This window comes from Terrapene carolina, unplaced genomic scaffold (assembly GCF_002925995.2).
Source record: "Terrapene carolina triunguis isolate 2854851 unplaced genomic scaffold, T_m_triunguis-2.0 Scaffold88, whole genome shotgun sequence".
Taxonomy (NCBI): Eukaryota; Metazoa; Chordata; order Testudines; family Emydidae; genus Terrapene; species Terrapene triunguis.
The window spans coordinates 22482068-22498393 of record NW_020664439.1 but is presented as its reverse complement, the minus strand read 5'-3'; the positions used below and the strand labels follow the sequence as shown (position 1 = coordinate 22498393).

At 42.7% G+C, this 16326-nt stretch overlaps 1 protein-coding gene across 1 annotated transcript in view; it reads right to left on the bottom strand.

The window, feature by feature from the left end:
- Positions 1–10320, bottom strand: part of AGTR1 (angiotensin II receptor type 1) — a 46053-nt gene extending 35733 nt beyond the window's left edge. Inside the window, exon 1 of the mRNA XM_026649991.2 lies at positions 10053–10320. The gene's annotated coding sequence lies outside the window, so the exon portion shown is untranslated. The remainder of the gene's footprint in view (positions 1–10052) is intronic.
- Between the last annotated feature and the right edge of the window lie 6006 nt (positions 10321–16326).

Sequence of the window (16326 nt, the reverse complement as noted above, 5' to 3'; positions counted from 1 at the left end):
AATAAATTTGTTAGTCTCTAAGGTGCCACAAGTACTCCTGTTATTTTCACAAAGTGAATATGAGTCAATAATGTGATGCAGTTGCAAAAAAGGCTAACAAAAGAATATAAGAATGGCCATACTGGGTCAGAGTAAAGGTCCATCTATTCCAGTATCCTGTCTTCCAACAGTGGCCAATGCCAGGTACCCCAGAGGGAATGAACAGAACAGGTAATCATCAAGCGATCCATCCCGTCACCTGTTCCCAACTTCTGGCAAACAGAGGTTAGGGACACCATTTCTGCCCATCCTGGCTAATAGCCATTGATGGACCTATCCTCCATGAACTTATCTAGTTCTTTTTTGAACCCTGTTATAGTCTTGGCCTTCACAAAATCCTCTGGCAAAGACTGATTGTGAGTTGTGTGAAAAAATACTTCCTTTTGTTTGTTTTAAACCTGCTGCCTATTAATTTCATTTGGTGACCTCTAGTTCTTGTGTTATGAGGAGTAAATAACACTCCCTTATTTATTTTCTCCACACCTGTCATGATTTTATAGACCTCAATCATATCCCCCCTTAGTCATCTCTTTTCCAAGCTGAAAAGTCCCAGTCTTATTAATCGCTCCTTATACGGAAGCTGTTCCATGCCCCTAATAATTTTTGTTGCCCTTTTATGAACCTTCTTCAATTCCAATAGATCTTTTTTGAGATGGGGATCTCAAATCTGCATACAGTATTCAGGATGTGGGCATATCATGGATTTATATAGAGGCGATATGATTTTTCTGTCTTATTATCTATCCCTTTCTTAATGATTCACAACATTCTGTTCGCTTTTTTGACTGCCATTGCACATGGAGTTAATGTTTTCAGAGAATTATCCACAATGATTCCAAGATCTCTTTCTTGTGTGGTAACAGCTAATTTAGACTCCATCATTTTATATGTATAGTTGGGATTATGCTTTCCAATGTGCATTACTTTGCATTTATCAATATTGAATTTCATCTGCCATTTTGTTGCCCCGTCACCCAATTTTGAGAGATCTTTTTGTTGCTCTTCGCAGTTTGCCTGGGACTTAACTATCTTGAGTCATTTTGTATCACCTGCAAACTTTGCCACCTCACTGTTTACCCCTTTTTCCAGATGATTTATGAATATGTTGAATAGGAGGTTCCAAAACCTCCTCTAATGACACCTCAATCTGGGACAGTTCCTCAGATTTGTCACCTAAAAAGAATGGCTCAGGTTTGGGAATCTCCCTCACATCCTAAGATGTGAGGACCGATGCAAAGAATTAATTTAGTTTCTCCGCAATGGCCTTATCATCCTTGTGTGCTCCTTTAGCACCTCAATTGTCCAGTGGCCCCACTGGTTGCTTAGCAAGCTTCCTGCTTCTGATGTACTTAATTCTTTTTTGCTATTACTTTTTGAGTCTTTGGCTAACTGTTCTTCAAATTCTTTTTTGGCCTTCCTAATTATATTTTTACACTTCATTTGCCAGAGTTTATGTTCCTTTATATTTTCCTCACTAGGATTTAACTTCCACTTTTTAAAGGATGCCTTTTTGCCTCTCACTGCTTCTTTTACTTTGTGCCTCTCACTGCTTATCATTCTGGGGTGTATTAACAGGAATGGTGCATGTAAGACATGGGAGCTAATTGTCCTTCTCTACTCAGCACTGGTGAGGCCTCACATGGAGTATTATGTCTAGTTCTGGGTGCCACACTTTGGGACATATGTGGACAAATTGGAGAGAGTCCAGAGGAAAGCAACAAAAATGAGAAAAGGTTTAGAAATCCTGACCTATGAGGAAAGGTTAAAAAAACTGGGCATGTTTAGTCTTGAGAAAAGAAGACTGAGGCGGGACCTCATAAGTCTTCAAAGATGTTAAGGACTGTTATAACAAGGATGGTGATCAATTGTTCTCCATGTCCACTGAAGGTAGGACAAGAAGCAATGGGCTTAATCTGCAGCAAGGGAGGTTTAGATTAGATATTAGGAAAAACTTTCTAACTATGAGGACAGTTAAGCTGTGGAACAGGCTTCCAAAGGAGGTCATGGAATCCCCATAATTGGAGGTTTTTAAAAACAGGTTGGACAAACACCTGTCGGTGATGGTCTAGGTTGACTTGGTCTTGCCACCTTCTCAAGGTCCCTTCAAGACCTACATTTCTATGATTCTATGAAATCACTCCTCACAACATCCCTGTAAGACTGGTGGGTAAGTGTTGTTATTCCCATTTTACTGAAGTTGAAGAAACTTGCCTTGGATCATAGAGAGAGTAAGTGACAGAGCCAGGATTAGAATTCAGGCCCTCCTGACTCCCTGTCCTGTGTTAATTTCTCCAGCCCTCGCAGAGGTCCAGGGCTGTCCCCACCAGAAAGTTCTAATAGCAATCCCAGCAATTATGTTCCAGTGAGCTTTACTTTGGTACTAGGGAAATAGTAGAAAAAATTGATACTAATAGCATTACCTTCTGTGTGAAGGTAGCCTAACTGTATGATAGAAACATTATCCACTATTTTGTTAAAGAAGAGTAGGAAGATATTATTTAGTTAACTCTTTTTAAAAAGTTCTCTTATAAGGTGCTTTTAAGAAAATTTGGTAACTGGGTTAGAGATGAATCTTGTTGTGATACTACACCCCATATTCTTCATAGAAATATTGTTATATGAATATGGCATAACTAAGATGTTTTATGCAAGATGGGTCATGTAAGGTATCATTGGAAAGGTTATGTTTTACTGAATATGATTATCATATTCATATACATGTATCACATCTGTATCTGAAGTTAGGAATATTGACTATGTAACAATTACAACTGTGGTTACACCTGGGAAATGCCCACCAGACAGTATGCAATCGGCCTGGATGAGCCATTAGGAAAGACACTGGATCTTTGAAGATGTTGATCTCTCATCTTCCTGGAGTTCCTTCCTGTGGACATTATAAATAAACCTTGTCTGATAGTGGCTTTAACACTGCAAGGCCATGTGATAACGTCACCTGGTATGGAGTACCACCTTGGACACTGCTGGTATTTTTCCACTGGAAACAAAGGATTCCTGCCTTATGTAAATCCTATTTAAGGCTGGGAAGTGAGTCAATCAGGGCTCTTCTCCAATGCTTCCCTGCCCAAGAAGGAAGACTGCTGAAAGCACCTGAAGAGACAAAAGGAACTAAGCTGGGGAAAGGCAAGGGCTGAGATGGGGTATAGCCTGTGAAGAGAAATAACTGGACCTCTGAGCTGCAGAAACTCTGCAACTTGCCTAAAACAACATTTAAGTTGAGAAATTACTATTTGTAACCTGTTTCTTTAGTGTATTAAGCTTCGTCTGTGTGTTTTGTTTTATTTGCTCTGTAATCTGCTTTGTTCTGTTTGCTATGCCTTATAATCACTTAAAATTTACCTTTTGTAGTTAAAAAACTTATTTCTTGTTTATACCAAAACCCAGTTTGTGCAATTCATAACTGGGGGGGCAAAGAGCTGTGCATATCTCACTCCACATTGAGGGAGGGGACGATTTTTAAGAGCTTACACTATGTAGATCTCTATACAGCGCAAGACAATCTAATTTTGGGTCTACACTCCAGAGGGTGTGTGCACAGGAAAGCTGGGCATTCCCCTAGCTGAGCTCTCCCACAGAGAGCTAATCGCAGACTCTGTGTGAGTCTACAGCTGGGTGTGTCCCTGTCTGTGTGTGTGCTGGAAAAGGACTTGAGAGCCTATCACAGCAGCACAGAGTAAGGGAAACCCAGGCTGGTAGGACAGGTGAGCTCAGTGGGACCCCAGCACATCCGTTGGCATCCCAAAAAGGGGGTCCAACCCATCACACTTGTCATGGGTTAAAACTGATTAAGACAAAGAAAGCAAAGAATAGGAGTAAATAATGTGGAAAAATGTTAATAGTGGGGAGGTGCACCTCCGTGCAGGACTAGAATAGCACTTCTAAAATACCTGTTGATATCCACTCAGTGCATGCAGCTAAATGGAGCAGGAGTATGGGTATAGAAAATGCAATGTATTCCGTAGGAGAGAGGAACCAGGGGTTGTTGTGAGTAGCTGCTGCTAGGGAATGGAGGGTAGCAGAGTTTCTCTCTCTCTCTCCACTCCAGGACCTCGTAGAGGAACTTGCCTCTCTGTGTCCAGCTCGTCTCATGCTTACATTTAAACATGAAGGGCTGTTACTGAAAACTCAGAGCAGAGAGAACATTGAACAGTTGCCAGAGACAGCTGACCCACCCTCAACCCTTCGGGTAACTGGAGTATAGGTGAGGGGATAGTGGGGCAGAGGGAAAGGAAGCCCCTCAGGAGAGAAAGAGATAGGGAGAAAAGGAGGAGACAGAAGTGGAAGAGTAATGGGGAGATAAATTCAAGGACAGAGCGAAAGAGAAAGGGGAACTTCAGGGGTGAGTGGAGAAAAGGTTGTTAGCCCTTATGAAGGTAGATTACGTGGTATGTATGTTATTTAGGCAACAATGTTCAGGGTGATTGCTCATCTTTTGTGACAGGTACTTCAAGAAGACAAGCTTGCCAGGAGAGAGCAATACTAGAACGAGGGCCAGCCGGAGGATATTGCCAATAGAAAGAACATTTTCTAGTGAAGTCAGATAAAATGTTTCTTTTACTTGCCAAAGCCCGCCAACATGAAAGGAAAGTTGTTGTGCAGAAGTTTCCAGGAATGTTTCCCCAGCTTTACATAGGTCTGTCTGAGGTAGAAATGCTGAGGCACAGTACTCCAGTCAGTATACACCTGTACGTTTTGGGCAAGGTTAAAGTGGAGTGAGAAATCTGTTCTATTTGGGGTCTTGTACTGCACCCATCACAGCGGTGTCTAAGCACTGTGGTGTCATTAGCCAGCAATCTTTCAGCAAGTGGGAAATGTGTATGTTCTGAGAGGTAAGGAGCAGAGGAGTAGAGGCACCACCCTCGCTTTTCTATCAGGAAGTCTCCCGTCAAGGGAGTCTATCAGCAGACACTGGTCATATACATTATTTCTGGGCCTTGTATCTAACAGTTATTTCCTAAAAGGCACCAGCGAGAGCATCTTCCCTTCACGTGCCACCTTGTCACCCTACATCTTAGGGTGCCTGACTTTAGCACATTTCTTCAGATATTGCCAGTGCTGCCGTTTGATTTTTCTCTCTCCCACAATCATGCCACTAACTGGTGCCTTGTTTTATTGATGTGAGCTTGCCTTCAACTGTTACCCCTTTTCTACCCCTACAGGAGACATGCTATGGAATAATGATACCAGATAAAAACCACAAATGATAATCAAGCATGCTAGCCAATATTTTTACAGTTGATACATGTCATACCTGGATAGTTCTGCTATCTCACAGATACCATATGGAATGAAGATTGCAAGAGGTGATTAGGAGAGTAAATCTGTATTAGTTTGAGGAGGCGGCACAATAGTGAATAGAAAGATCACACCTTGTTGACCATCCTGTTTTCCACTTTTAGTTATGATTCACTTGAAAGCCCAAAGTCATTTTAGCTTGGTCCATTATTTATCTAAAAGATAAGTCTGTTAATGATTAGACTAACCATTTAGTTTCATAGGCATTTTTGTTGTGAGCAATCACAGTTGCTATGATTTATAGTAAAAACAACCTCCCAAGACTGCTGGCTAAAAAAGGTCCAAAACAAAGTACCAGGAACTATATATTTTATGGTGTCTAAAGTATTCTTATTATCCATTGAGTCCCCCAAAGTGTTCAAAATAATGCAGATTCTTCTTAGTGTGAAGACATGGGCTAAGCACCTTTACCAAATACTATTTTTTTGCCAAAATATATTTTGCAAAGTACAAAAGTTAGAAGCAGCAGAACAATAGGGATTAGAGAAAGGTGTTCAATATTTCAGATCAGGTACCTACAAAGAAGGGAAAGAAGCATGAACATTTGTATGTATCTCTGTCTACTTTTAATTTTCCTTTAGAAGCTCTGATTTGCTACTGAGTATTTGACTGAAGAGTGCACAGCTGTATTGGATGAGAAAGATAGCGTGGTGTGAGATACTTTTACATTCATGCTCTTTTAGGCAGTGGTGTTTTCAGAGTGCCTGCTCTGTAAGTGGTACACGTAAATGGAAATGATATTGGGGGAGGTAAATCTCTTGATGTCATTTAAACTGAAAGAAAATGTGTCTAACAAAAGCTTGCCCTGATCCGATACCTTGCTCTACACCTTGTAGAGTGTGGAAGTATGTTAAAGTCATAAGCGGGAACAGGAGATTAAAATTATGCCATGTTTAGTAACTTTGCTATATGCCTGCAGCTTCTACTGTGTTCAATAGGAGTTGTACATATGAAACCACGGACAGGAATTGATCCTTTATGAAGTTCACTGGGGAAGAGAAGGAGATGGAATTGTTAGGCACATAGCAGTGTGCCTAAAATTCAGAAAGCACTATAGGTTTTACATAACAGCTCAGATGCTGTAAAATGTGAGGCATTATAGTCAAGAGAGCAGTTACTTATTCTCCTGATACTGCTTGGCATCTCGTTGGGGTCATACTGGGAGGTGGTTGCAGTCTGACCACTGACCAGGAGAATACTGATCATGATAGAGGAGCTTTGTGCTGGCAAGGAGTTTGGCTGCTTTTTTTCCACATGTGAAAAAGATGTTCCAGAAATGTCCTGAAGAAAATGGAGGGTTAGTTAATACTTGAATGCATGACTGTGAATGTTTGGTCTAGTATCCATACATGAGGCTCTCCTTTCTCACTAGTGAGAGTTGTTTAATTGGTGCTCTGTGACTGGAGCTTGTAATTTATATCATGTTTTTGAAACAATGATATTCCCATATTTGTGTAGTTAATGTGACCGATGGTACGGAAGCACAGGGGATTGCCAGAGAGATTGGTAATACTGAAATAAGAGATTTGATTCTTAAATATTTATTCCATTACAAAATATGGTACTTAAAATGATTACAGTACAGAAAACTTATGCAGTGGGCCCAAATAAATGCAGTGCTTTCCCACCATCTGAAATGAAATTGTCAAGAATTTAAAGTATCGTTCTACTCTGAATATTAATACTTTCTGAACACTTTCTGCTCCAGAGAACAGCTCCCTTTACGTATTCACAATATCCGCTTAATTTACTGAGTAAAATAAATATTTCCTACCTCTTACACTTGATAGCTCTGAAGATCCCATACAGCACTAGGAGACTGAAATGGAATCGATTCTGTCTCATGCATTATCAGCAGAATTGTTAATTAAATTCAGATTAAGGAGACTCTAGTGGTGTTAATCCATGAGCCAGAAAAAAAAATCCATTTGACTTTCAGAACCCTGGCTGAGTTTGGATGGCTGGTAGCCTTCAAAACTAGCTTTTAACTGAACAGATTTTATCTGGAAGTTATTGAGAGGCAATAAATATGTAACACCATGATGCCAATTTCAGTCAGTTCTCATAGTAGATCAGCACTTTAAAAGAATAGATTATCTAGCCCAAGAAGAGTTTCATACATCAGTTACGCTGTAGACTTCAAGGGGGGAAAAATCACCTTTATGTCTGCAAATACAGTACAATCTTTCAATGGTGTAATTAAAGTGTAAATGGGACTCTACTTCCACAATCTGTCTCTCTGCGTCTTTCTTTTACACACTTACAATAGTGGCAAAAAGGAAGCTACCAGGCAGACATTATTATTAGTCCGCAGATAAAATGTAGAAACTGAACTTTTTTTGTCTTACATTAGGAGATTAATTAACAATATCTAGAGCGGTGATGTAACCTGACAAGACAGCATGCTCCTCCTTTCTGCAATGTTGTGGTACTAACACCTCTGCCTGTCATTATTGCCATAGAAACAGATAGCTTCCCATTACCATAGGTTGGTATGGCATGTGCAAATTGCAAAGCGCTGTTGCCAGGCTAGAAGATAGGACATGTCACCCCCCTCAGAACAACGGGCTCAATTCTCCTTTCCCCTTCTCTGATGTAAATCAGGAATTAACTCAATTTCAGTCAACAAAATGCACAAGTGTAACTAAGAGAATTGTGCCCACTATTTTCAAATCTCAAGATGAACATTGTTCCCCCTACAACAAGCAGTAAAGGGGCAGATTAGCTTCCCACTCTTAGCAATACTCTTAACAAGTACATCAGGAAGTACTCAAGGGACGTATTCCTGACTTAACATTGCTGTGAGAATGTGGTTCAGGGTTTGTAGAGATGAAAAATACACAACAAATGCTCAGTTCCAGCTGGAGAATTATACCAGTAAAAGATTGTTTTAAAAGATTATGATGGCAGTAAAACAAAAAGGATCACCCTAATCAAGAGTGTGAAAGGTTTGTCTAATCATAAAACGCTGCTGCCAGAGCACTTTAACGTCACCACATTAATTACCTGCTTTAGGCCATATTCAGCCCCTTTTATTCAGGCAGATCCTATTGACTTTAATTCTAATCTACTGTAGCATTGTTGTGTTCATACAGCTATGTTAAAGGGAGTGGTGATTTCCCATCAAGAATATACAGAACGAAACCTCTCCAAATTCAGTACTTCCAGCAATTACAAGTGACAGGTTCACCGAGTTTATTTACTGAACTTCCCCATGTTATGGCAGTTGGTTTTTAAAATACAATATTGTTACACTCCAATACCTGTGGAAATTCAAAATGAATTACAAACTGTTTGGAATGAATGGCAGGATTCAAACCATATTAATTCTCTATTAGTTTCAGAAGAGTTGCACAGGTGTAACAAAGAGCATAATTTGACTCTGCAAGTTGATTACTTGTAAATACTGTGAACCAATTGGTGATTTATCCAGTTGCTTTGCTGGCACCAATGGGTTTGCTCAGATCTTGAGATATTCCAGGATGCATGTCTCTGTAAATAACATATCATAGATTTTTACAAGCATTATACCTCATACATTTAAGGTCTGCAGTCACTTAAATATTAAATGTTAAAATATGGAAACCTCCTGTTGCTGTATTTTTCTCCACATGTTCAGAAAAAAATGGGATGAAATTTGGTTATGCAGAGAGAAAGTTACAGAATCTAGACCAAACCAATATCTGATATTAAATAGCGAAAGCTGCATTTCCAACCCTTTAGAATGTTCAGTCTGGATTTGTAATAAAAGTAAATAGAAGAGATTGCACCACTGTCATCTCTGGTGCCTTTAATGGAGTTACACCAGGACTCCATATGGTCTGTTATGAATAGCCTGAATAATCTCCCGAGTCAGAGGGGTCACTGCTCTAAGTTCCATCACTTTTGGTAAGTGGCATCTTTACTCTGTCTTGGAAGTGTTGACAAGACATTAGAGAGCATCCATATGACATGGCTGTGAGTTTGCAAGCTGGACCTATCTAGCTATCTGCAAAATAAAGATAAGTATGTGGCATGGTTTCAGTAAATTGGCCTTGATGCAACTGTACTATCTTCATGCTAGGGTCTGCTTGTAGATGATTGCATTTTGGCAAGGGAAAAGGGATTCCACTTCCAACTTCATATAAACAAAGTATAAATTTATCATAAAACTATGTAACAGATCGGAAACCATGGATACATTTTTTTCATTAGGCACCTGGACATTCTATTTTTTTCATTGAAAAGAGTAAATTAAAATAATCTGAACCAATACTCCCCTGATCAAAATGAAACAAAAACCACCTTCCAAGGGAAAATGCAGTGCCCAACAAATACGAATTAACTCCCCCAGATATGCTGTAAACTTATTTCCCTGCCATTCTGACCTATCAATTAACTTTAAAAGCAACTGAACCAAGACACAATGCAGAACAGTTTAGTGCTCTCATAAAGCAAATGCAAAAAGCCTGAAACTTTTCACTGATGTCTATAAAGCAACCCCCGCAGTGCTTGAGTGGCAGATGAGCACAAAACCAACTTACCTGGCCCTGGTGTGGGGAGACGAAGGAAAACCACAAGGGCTGTTACTACCTGAAGTACTGGCAGACTTAGACTTACTGCCCCGTCCTCGGTGCTGCTAAAGTACACGCGCCCCAGGCGCCCTCCTGCCGCCCTCAGTACAGTCTATGCATGAAGCCCCCGCTGAAAAAACTTACAAGGCAGCAGGAACTTGCAGGCTGGTGCGCGCCCCGCGTGGTGAGCTGGCGGTGCAATGGCAAAGCCGGGAGGTCCCGCCCGGGCTCTCTGCGCGCTGTCTGGGGCGAGCAGCTCAGCCCTGGGCGAGCCAGGCTCCTCCGGATCTCCCCCCCCCCCGCCAGGAGCAGCCCGCCGCCGCCACTGCCGCCCGTCTGTCCCCTGGCTAGCTGGCCGCGGCTGTCACGCGCTTGTATCCCTTTGCAGCTCGGACCCCCAAGATTTATAGCAAGAGGCGTTGCTGCACAGCCGGGTCCCTCTCGTCTCTCACTCCCCCGGTTCCTCTCCCTCCTGGGAGACCCCCTGTGACCTCTGCCCCTCCCACTTCCCCCCACGCATGAGTGGAGCCTAGAGACTCCCCCTAATTCATCACCCCCCTTCCTCTCCTCCGGTTGCTGCCGCTTGACCCCCTCCCCCGCCGGGGCCAGTTTGCATCCAGAGTCGGGCACGGCTGCGTTGTCTGCCTCTTCAGACGGTGCTCGTTTTTCTACCTTTTAATTACACGCCTGGAGCAGGGAACTTTTCTTTCCTCCTCCAGAAATTGGCCCAGTGGGAGGGGAATCGAGGGGACTGAACGAGCTGAAACTTTGCTCTGCAGCGTCTGGGCTGCTCTGTTTCCGAGATGCTGTTTGATCGCAACTTGCGTGCTTTGGAAGGGGAAGGCACACATGTAGTTGTGGTGAGCACTGAATAAAATAAAGGCGACCCTGTACAGAGGTTTCCTGCTCCCGAGCCATTAGTACAGAAGAGCTCAGTGGCGTATATTTCACACCCTACAACAGCGTCCAATAGACATGCTGCTCGGCAGCCCGAGGGAAAAAAGTTATTTTAAGGAGGGGAGGGGGGACAACTCCACCATAAATGCGGATCGGGCAGTTTGTGTGGGGCTAATACATGCATGATGAGTGGGGGGGTTGGTTTTTTCATTCTCTACGGTGCATGCTGCAAGAAGAGGCATATACATTTCCAGTTTGCTTGGAGCTTCAAAAGCCCAGTTGTAGGTATCTCCAGAGCCATGTGGCAAAACATTAACAGTGATCTGAAAATTAATAATATACAGTAAATCAGCCAAACTTTACTACTTGCAGCTGAATACCCAAACAAAGGTGAAAGAAGGGGACAGGGAAGCAGTCACTTTACATCAGGTAGCAAAATATGCCCTCTAAATGGGCACACACTGAAGGTCAGTGCCAGACAAGGAATTTTTATTTATCTTAAGTCGGATCTCAGTTAGCTTGAAATAGAGAAAGTTCACAAGCAGGCTTTCTAAGACTCTTATGATGTTGCTGGATCAGCACAGGATTTTTTAGATATGCTATTAGGAATGTGTTTAAGTGCCATCGTCCACCGTTAAAAATATAGATCCTTCTGTGAAGGGTGATAGGTGCTGGTATGATGCCAAACTGCAAAAAAGGCTGATCTCTAAATGTCTGTTGCCCAGGGTAAATTGTGAAAGCCCCCTAAAGAGGATGACCTTGCTACGCAGGATAGTAAAACTCACTGAGTGTTGGTGTATTTTCATGGTGTCCAGAAGTGGTTGGAACCATGGAAATACATAACTATGCCATACCACAAAAGAAAAAAAAGCAAAGCAGGAGGAAAAATTCCAATTCTATACTAATGCTGACATTAGCTGGAATAACATATGTTCTTCAGCATCTGCATATGTATATTAGATAGGGATTTGTCTGGCTACAGGTTTTTTTAAACATCTGTTAGCTAAACCAGAGATTCAAATGAGAAATATAGAACTCAGAAGCATGACATGGACTTAAATTCTTTTAAGGAGTATCTTATTGCTCTTAGCAATGAATTAAATACCTGGAGACACAAATATATCCGTGGACACAATGTTGTCCTAATATTGTTCAAGTTATGTAAAGAAAAGGTATCTTTCCACCAGAATAATACTGTGAAATTTCTAAAGGAGAGAAGCATCTCTGTGCATGAATAAAATGACTAATATCACACCACATTTAAAAGCTCCATAGTTCTGTGATTAGCAATTTAGGCACAATTTTCCTTTATTTTAAAATCCCATGTGTTCAGTTGCACACTAGAGTGCTTATCCAAAGTGCATTCTGAGGTTGCAATAATTGTGGAAGGTGTTATATGTCAGCAAAATGGGAGGCATGTCACACAAGCTTTTTTTGACAATGATAAAGTAATTTGACTTTGCCATGTGTTAAACTAGCAGTGTTGTAGCAAGCCCACATGACTTTGCACAGTCCAAAAGCCACCTGTCCCAGACAGTGCACATCTGGCTGAGATTGCCTGCCCCTCAAAGAAACGTAGGGCTGGAAGGGCCCATGAGAAGTCATCCAGTCCAGCCCCTGTACTGAGGGAGGAACAAGTAAATCTAGATTGTTACCAACAGGCAGGGCTGCCCAGAGGATTCAGGGGGCCCGGGGCAAAGCAATTTCAGGGGCCCCTTCCATAAAAAAAAGTTGCAATACTATAGAACAGGGGTCGGCAACATCTGGCACACGGCTCGCCAGGGTAAGCACCCTGGCAGGCCGGGCCAGTTTATTTACTTGCTGATGTAGCAGGTTTGGCCGATCGCGGCCCCCACTCGCCGCGGTTCGCTGTCCCGGGCCAATGGGGCGGCAAGAAGCGGCGCGGGCGAGGGTTGTGCTGGCCGCGGCTTCCCGCCACCCCCATTGGCCGGGACGGCAAACCGCAGCCAGTGGGGGCCGCGATCAGCCGAACCTGCCGCGTCAGCAGGTAAATAAACTGGCCCGGCCCGCCAGGGTGCTTACCCTGGCGAGCCGTGTGCCAAACGTTGCCGACCCCTGCTATAGAATACTATATTCTCGTGGGGGCCCCTGCGGGGCCTGGGGCAAATTGCCCCACTTGCCCCCCCCTCTCTGGGCAGCCCTGCCAACAGGTGTTTGTCCAACTTGTTCTTAAAAACTCCAATGATGGGAATTCCACAAACTCCTTTGGAAGTCTGTTCCAGAGCTTAACTATCCTTATAGATAGAAAGTTATTTCTAATATCTAATCTAAATTTCCCTTGTTGCAGGTTAGGCCCATTACTTCTTGTACTACTTTCAGTGGACATGGAGAACAATTGATCACAGTCCCCTTTATATCAGCCCATAACATATTTGAAGACTGTTGTCAGGTCCCACCTTAGCCATCTTTTCTCAAGACTAAACATGGCAATTTTTCCTCAGAGGTCAGGCTTTCTAAACCTTTATCATTTTTGTTGCTCTCCTCTGGATTCTCTCCAGTTGTCCACATTTTTCCTAAAGTCTGGCACCTAGACACAGTACTCCAGTTGAGGCCTCACTAGTGCCAAGTAGAGTGACAATTAGCTCCTGTGTCTTACGTAAGCCACTCCTTTTAACACACCCTAGAATGATATTAGTCTATTTTGCATCACATTGTTGACTCATATTCAGTTTGTTATCCACCATAACTCGCAGATCCTTTTCAGCAGAACTACTACCTAGCCAGTTATTCCCCACTTTGTAGTTGTGAATTTGAGTTTTCCTTCCTAAATGAACTACCTTGCAATTGTCTTTATTGAATTTCATCTTGTGGAATTAGTCCAGTTCTTCAATTTGTCAAGGTCATTTCAAATTCTAATCCTATAGTCCAAAGTGCTTGCCAACCCTCCCAGCTTGGTGTCATCTGCAGTTTTTATAAGCATACTCTCCACTCCATTATCCGAGTCATTTATGAAAATATTGAATAGTACTCAGGGCCGGCTCCAGGCACCAGCTTAACAAGCAGGTGCTTGGGGCGGCGAAGGGAGAGGGGCGGCACCTGCGGCAATTCGGGGGCAGCAGGTCCCTCACTCCCTCTAGAAGCGAAGGACCTGCCGTTGAACTGCCGCCGCCGATCGCGGCTTTAATTTTTTTTCCCAATTGCCGCTTTTTTTTTTTTTTTTTGCTTGGGGCGGCAGAAATGCTGGAGCCGGCCCTGATAGTACCGGACTAAATATGCCCTCCCAGTTTCACAGTGAACCATTGGGAACTACTCTTTGAGTTTTCTTTCAACCAGTTGTGCACTCACCTAAACGTAATTTCACCTAAACCACATTTCCCTAGTTTTGTTTATGAGAATGTCGTGTAGAACTGTATCAAAAACCTTACTAAAATCAAGATATATCATAACTAGTGCTTCCTCCCTATCCACTAGGTCTGTAACCCTGTCAAAGAATAGGTTGGTTTGGCAGGCAGGGCCGGCTTTAGGTCCTGCGGGGCCCGATTCCGTGGTCCGGGTCTTCGGCGGCACTTCGGCTTCAGGGGGTCTGCTCCGCGTCTTCCGCGGCACTGAAGGACCCCCCGTCACCGAAATGCCGCCGAAGACCCTGGAGCGACCCCCCCCCCCGCCGCCGAAATGCCACCGGAGTGGACCGCCGCCAGGTGAGCCTAAAGCGCGGGGTCCTCTTAGGCGCGGGGCCCTCTTACCCGCGGGGAATCGGGGGAATCGGCCTAAAGCCGGCCCTGTTGGCAGGATTAGTTCTTGACAAATCTATGCTGGCTATTGATTGTTTCCTATTATCCTCAAGGTGTTTATACATTGTTTAATAATTTGAATCACAGTTAGGCTGATTGGTCTATAATTCCCCAGGTCCTCTTTGTTCCCCCTTTTAAATATAGGTACTATGATTGCCCTCTTCCAGTCCTCTGGGATCTCACTCATCCTCCTGTGTTCTGTGACTGACTGATATTCCCTGCTGGACAAAGCTAATCAAAACAACTTTGAATTATCTCATTGCCTTCATGATCAAGTTGTATTGAGTGGGCCCGAATGAAGGGAATCCATTTCCATTGCATTTTAGAGAAATTCTTGTCACTATATAAAACAACATTCCTTAGGCAATCAAAAGACCCCAAACCCCCTTCACAGAATGGAAAAGTGAACAAATCTATATTCTGAGCATAGAAAAGATCCTTCCCTGCCACACAGGCTACCTGGAAATCTTTTACAAATCATTGGGGCTTCAAGATACAATCTTTTCTTAACTACTCACTCACATTAGGCTACAAGATATGCACCTACACAGGGGGTCTAAATATAGGCTCCTGTGATGGGGTAGATCAGGCATTCAGTGCCCCCTGCTGGAGGCCCCACTGCCTTGATATATCCGCCCTAAAAAGGTGCCTAGCTGGAAGGGAAGAGCAGTGAGTTCAGACCTCTAGGGGTTGTCTAGAGAGGCCTCCCACAATCAGTCACTAGCAGAACGAGTGAGAGTTGATCCTCCAGCACCTAGAAGGGCTAGAGGCAAATTAGAGCTGAGCAGAGATGAGATCTGGCTGCTTCTACTAGGGGTCAGTACTGGGTGAAGCCAGGACGGGCAAGGAAGGCGCTCCCTGCCCTAACCCAAGTAACCTGGCCCAGTCGGGGCTGAGCCTTGACAACATTGTCTGTGGGTCTCTATGAAGGACTAGCATTTATATTATGGACTTTAATGCTCCGATGGCTATTTTGAGTGAAGATTTAATTTGTTTTCGGTTAGCACTGGAAGGAAACTGGACTGAGACCTGATCTGGCCAGAGGACTAGGCCATCGAGGTGACAGACCATTGCAGAACCAGGACACAAGGGGGTGCTAGAGACAAAGATGCAATGCCATGTCCTGACATTATGGCAAAAACATCTGTAAGAAGTTCCTGCTAAGCTCAAAGCATCTCCCAATAGATCATTATCAATCACAGAAAACAGCTTCCCCTCATCAGTCACATGTAGGCCCTTTCTGACCATGTGGGCACACTTCTTAAGGATCGGAAAGATGACATCCAGTGTATCACTGATAACAAGTTAAGGTTCAGTTTATTGATAAAACACTAGGTTCAGCTAAGGTTCAGTTTAAATTAGGGCTGTCGATTAATTGCAGTTAACTCACGCGATTAACTCAAAAAAATTAATCGCGATTAATCACAGTTTTAATCACACTGTTAAACAATAGAATACCAATTGAAATTTATTAAATATTTTTGGATATTTTCTACATTTTCAAATATATTGATTTCAGTTACAACACAGAATACAAAGTGTACAGTGCTCACTTTATATTATTATTTTTATTACAATGCACTGTAAAAATGATAAAAGAAATAGTGTTATTCAGTTCGCCTCATATAAGTACTGTAGTGCAATCTCTTTATTGTGAAAGTGCAAATTACAAATGTAGATTTTTTTTGAGCCAACAAGTCCACTCAGTCCTACTTCTTGTTTTGCCAATTGCTAAGAAAAACAAGTTTGTTTACATTTACGGGAGATAT